This window comes from Octopus sinensis, linkage group LG10, assembly GCF_006345805.1.
Source record: "Octopus sinensis linkage group LG10, ASM634580v1, whole genome shotgun sequence".
Lineage (NCBI taxonomy): Eukaryota > Metazoa > Mollusca > Cephalopoda > Octopoda > Octopodidae > Octopus > Octopus sinensis.
In genome coordinates this window covers 85,370,795-85,376,794 of record NC_043006.1, presented here as the reverse complement: position 1 = coordinate 85,376,794, position 6,000 = coordinate 85,370,795, and positions in this window count along the sequence as shown.

The following is a 6,000-nucleotide window of genomic DNA, read 5'->3' as shown; positions in this document are numbered from 1 at the left end:
TGAAGGTTGTGTTTGTTTTAAATAACGAAAAGGAAAAAATACTAGATGGGAATATTTCACATACATATGTATTTGTTTATTTTAAATATTCAAATTAATAATTTCGAGTAGGTGTTTAATATTTTGTTGGATAGTTTCTCGTTTTTCATATACTAATTATTTGCTGCTTTAGAAACGCTGTCAGATACAATGGCAAAGAAAACACGTGATTCATTTTGATTTTAGTGGAAGAGGATAATCGGAATTTAGTGGAATAGAATTTATATTTGAAAAAAACATTCTTTCAGAATGAAAATATACAATATAACTAATTTTTTAAAAATTATCGAAAAATTAAAATTACCTTGTTCCTTTAAAAATTAACATTAAAAATACAAATCTAACGAAATATTAAAAAAAAAGAAGAAAAATCTATGCAAAGCATTACCTTCTCTATAATGCAGGCTCTCGACTACATTTGTGTGGAAGAATTATGATATTGTAGCGTTAATGCCTTTCTTAATGAGATGTGTAATGGCTGTTATGAGAGCAATAGCCACCTGGTTCGGTATTTAGGGAACCACTAGGTTATTTTAAATTTCAGGACACCCGCCCTCTACTTGGAGTAAACAACCTATGTCATATATATCTATTTATCCCCATCTCCAAAATCATCTTTTGAATAAGATTTCAAGAATAAATATTTGTAACATTCTATCGTAGTGTATTTTTACTTCTATTCTAAGCTTTATTAAATTTGTTTTGCTTTTTTTTAAATGTTTATTATTTCAATTCAGCCGCTTTTATATGACAGTGCGTTGTGATATTAAAATGAGATATTTAAGTAACTGTTTACTAAGGACCGTTGGAAAAGGGTGTGACATAGAAGAAAATAGTTTGTTTTTGTTTTTTAAATAATGATATAACTTTTGAAAGTTTTAATCTTAGATAATTTCAGTGTGCGTATTTATAGGTGTGTAATAAAAATGTGAGGCAGGGGGACACAGCAAAGGAATTTACAGAAGAAATACAACGGGCGCGGACAAGCTCAGCTTTCCTTCTGCAGTTGCTCACTAAATATCATATACATATATGTATATTTTAAATTATAGGGTAAAAATTCAATGTTAATTGTTTATTACTAGTGGCCAGCGTGAGTAAAATGTCCGTAGACTGCAAATATTTATTATATTATGTGTATAAGAGTCATACACTGATGGAAAACCACTTAGTGGTTTTTCATCAGTGTATAACTCTTATACACACATATAAAATACATATATATATATATATATATATATATATATATATATATATATATATATATATATTATATATATATATGTGTGTGTGTGTGTGTGTGTGTGTGTGTACATATACACACGTGATTGTCAACATATTATATACGCGTAATCGTCATTATACTGTATATATAAGTATATATACACACATAAAATTATGACAATATGTACTTTCGCTTTATTATTATGTTGGATGAGTGAAGTATCAGAAATTAGTGTCTTGTAGTATATAGTTACAGTTCTTTATATTCTTGGTTCAAATCTAACTGAGGGCAACTTTGTCCTCCATTCTTCCGGATCGATAACAAAAGGCACTGGTCGATTAATGGATCAATTTATATTCTTATTAATCTATCTACCATATAAATGGAATTATAATAGAAAATGATTTCAACCACACCAAAGGCAATCCCACATAAATTCGAGGAAACAATTTCTTTTCCAGAATACAGAGCATTGTTTATAAGCTAATATACGTGGTAGCAAAATGTTTTTAGATTCTTGATTAGAACGAATAGCATACGCAACCACGATATTATGTATGAGACACTCAGTTAAGACAGATCGAAGACTTGCTTCACAGGATCGATGTTGCATCAATGAGTCATGATTAAAATGGTCACTATGAAAGTCTACTTTATCATTAATAGAAAGTGAATATATATATATATATCGTTTGTCAAAAACATAAATCCGAAAGAAGCGCACTCTAAGATGTAGAACAGTATATATTAGAAATAGCCTCAGGCTGACCAAAAGCGTGGTGAGTGGATTTGGTGGACGGAAACTAAAAGAAGCCTGCCGTGAATATATATATATATATGTGTGCGTGTGTTTGCCCCCCCCCCCCAATCGCTTGGCAACCGATGCTGGTGTGTTTACGCCCCTGTAACTTAGCTGTTTGGCAAAATACACCGATAACGTAAGTACTAAGGTTACAAAGGATAAGTACTGGGGGTCAATTCACACAACTAAAGGCGGTGCTCCAGCATGGCTGGAAGAAGTAAAAGAAAAAAAAGAATATATATATATGTGCGTGAGTCGTCTAAGAGACCATATGTCAGGGAAAAGATGCACTCGTATATCTGTCAGTACAGTGGGTATGTATATATATGTGTGTGTGTGTATATATATATATAGTTAATCCAAACATGAAAACACAATGAAGCGAGGATGTGGAACAAGTATAGTGTTATTGGACGCTCAGGAAAGAAAGAAAGAAGGAGGATTTTAACGTTTTGAGCGGAGCTCTTCGTCAGAAACATAGGAAAAGGAAAGATCGAAGGAAGGGAAGACAGAGGAAAAAAATCGCCAACGATACACACGCGGTCACATATATATATATATATTATATATATATATATATATATATATATATATGTATATGTGTGTATGTATGTGTGCTTGTATGTATGTACAAGCTGAATAGCTCGTCATTGCCAGGTAATTTTTACACTAGAATATCTTGTATAAATTTTTACTTATTCCATGGCAGACCATGCCTTCCCCGACAGATAAGCCTCTTGATCAGGACAGATTTGTGCAATTTTTCGCATAAAAAACTTTGTTGATGACTTTTTTCTTTTTACATTATTTACATGTCCATTCCACCGTTTCACATGATTATTCCTTACAACTTATTAAAATTTTAGCAGTTCTTACAACTTTGGTTGTCATAATGCTTTGCTTTCGTTTGTTTAATAAAAATTCCTCCTTGTAATGCCAGCTTCCAAATCCTGTTTTCTGATTAGGTAAAATTGATTAAACTTTAAACCTCACTAACATTTTCCTGCAATCTTTCTGGAATAAATAAATAACAAAATTGCATTTAATGTGCAAAATTATTTCAATATACCAAATTTGAAAATTTTGACGTAATTTTAAAATTTCACAATATGTGACAGCCAAAGAGACAGACAATTATAGGGCATCACATACACACACACATTTACAAATGTACGGGTAACCACGAGTTTAAAATGGCCTCTGGTAGACATACGTATGTATGCATGCATGTATTAATGTATGTATGTATGTGTGTGTCTGTGTGTGAGCATTTCTTGGCGATGGGCAGCAGAAAAGCCACCTACCCTCTCCTTAAAGCTACGTATTCCTCACACCCACCTTTCTTTCCTTTCTTCAGCATTTTAAACGTTACTTATGTGCTTGTGTGTATGCATCTATCTATGTATTTATGAAAGTATGTATGCAGCATCACATGTATATGACAGCTGTGTTAATGTTATCATTCCACTGCCACTCCATATTTGTTGCTTACACAACGTTGTTCTCCCCTTCTCCGATATCAGTCACACTCACTATGCCACTGCATTTTCCTCGCACTAACATTCTTTGCACCCTTCTCAATTTATGATATAATAGCCCAACCCCACTAGGGGGCCCCTTATAGATTTTTATTGCAATCTAATTAGCCTATAATTGAACTGGATGTTAGTTTAGTATACATGCAAAGTTTCATTAAGATTGGTTCACTGGTGTAGGCAGCAAGATGGTAATAGACAGATCGACAGATAGAAAATGCCATTTATATATAACATATATATGTGTATGTATATATATGCATATATATATATATATACATGTGTGTATATATATATATGTATGTATGTATATATATGCATATATATACATGTGTATATATATGTATGTATATATATGCATATATATATATATACATGTGTGTATATATATATGTATATATATGCATATATATATATATGTATGTAAATATTTATGTATATATATGCATATATATATATATATATACATGTATGTAAATATATATGTATATATATATGCATATATCATCATCATCGTTTAGCGTCCGCTTTCCATACTGGCATGGGTTGGACGGTGCAACTGGGGTCTGGGAAGCCAGAAGGCTGCACCAGGCCCAGTCTGATCTGGCAATGTTTCTACGGCTGGATGCCCTTCCTAACGCCAACCACTCCATGAGTGTAGTGGGTGCTTTTTACGTGCCACCTGCACAGGTGCCAGACAAGTCTAGCAAACAGCCACGGTCAGATGGTGCTTTTTATGTGCCACCGGCACGGAGGCCAGGCGAGGCTGGCAACAGCCACGATTGGATGGTGCTTTTTACGTGCCACCGGCACGGAAGCCGGTCAGGGCGGCACTGGCAACGGCCACGTTTGGATGGTTCTCTTATGTGCCACCAGCACTGAATCACAGTGACAATTTCCATTCATGTTGATCGATTTTTGATTTTGTCATTTTTTGATTTTCACTTGCCTTAACAGGTCTTCGCAAGTAGGGTTTTGTGTCCCAAGAAGGAAAGGTATGCATAAGTGGACTGAGGCCATGAGTGATGGTCTCACTTGTCCTGCCGGGTCTTCTCACGCACAGCATACTTCCAAAGTTCTTGGTCTCTAGTCATTTCCTCGGTGAGACCTAAAGTTCGAAGGTCGTGCTTCACCACCACATCCCAGGTTTTCCTGGGTCTGCCTCTTCCACAGATTCCCTCAACAGCTAGGGTGTGGCACTTTTTCACACAACTATCTTCATCCATTCTCGCCACATGGCCATACCAGCGCAAACGTCTCTCTTGCACACCACAACTGATGCTTCTTAGGTCCAGCTTTTCTCTCAAGGTACTTACAGTCTGCCGAGTATGAGTACTGACATTACACACCCATCGGAGCATACTGGCTTCATTTCTTGCGAGCTTACGCATATCCTCAGCAGTCACGGCCCATATAGCATGGCTGTTCGTACACAAGCATCATACAGTCTACCTTTTACTCTGAGCGAGAGGCTTTTGTCCCTAGCAGAGGCAAGAACTCTCTGAACTTTGCCCAAGATATTCTTACTCTAGCAGTTACACTTTCAACACACCCGCCCCCGCTACTGACTTGGTCACCAAGGTAACGGAAGCTATCAACTATTTCTAGTTTTTCTCCCTGGAAAGTGACGGAAATTGGTCTCAGAGCATTTTCAGTGTTTATTGCTCCTGAGCATCTGCCACATACAAAAACTATCTTCCTAGTTAGCCTTCCCTTGACGTTGCTGCACCTCTTGTGTGTCCATAGCTTACACTTGGTGCATCTTATAGAGTTTCTACCTACGCCTTTCCTACAGATCAAGCAAGGCCATCTACCTGAAGGCGTTTGTGACTTGTCTACCTTCCTACTTATTAAGGACTTTGGTTTTAGCTAGGTTGACTCTAAGGCCCTTCGATTCTAATCCTTGCTTCCACACCTGAAACTTCTCCTCCAGTTCTGATAGTGACTCAGCAATTAGAGCAAGGTCATCAGCATAGAGGAGCTCCCAGGGGCATCCTGTCTTGAATTCCTCCGTTATTGCCTGGAGGACTAGGATAAATAGGAGGGGGCTGAGGGCTGAACCTTGGTGGACCCCTACCTCTACCCGGAATTCTTCACTGTACTCGTAGCCAACCCTCACCTTACTAGCAGTGTCCCTGTACATGGCTTGCACAGCTCTCACTAACCATTCATCTATCCCTAGTTTCCTCATTGACCACCAGATAAGGGATCGGGGGACCCTGTCGAAAGCTTTCTCCATGTCAACGAAAGCCAGGTACAGGGTCTTATCTTTGGCTAGATATTTCTCCTGCAGCTTTCTTACCAGGAATATGGCATCAGTGGTGCTTTTCCCTGGCACGAATCCAAACTGCATCTCATCTAAACTAACTCTCTCTCTAATTAGTTGGGCTATGACCCTC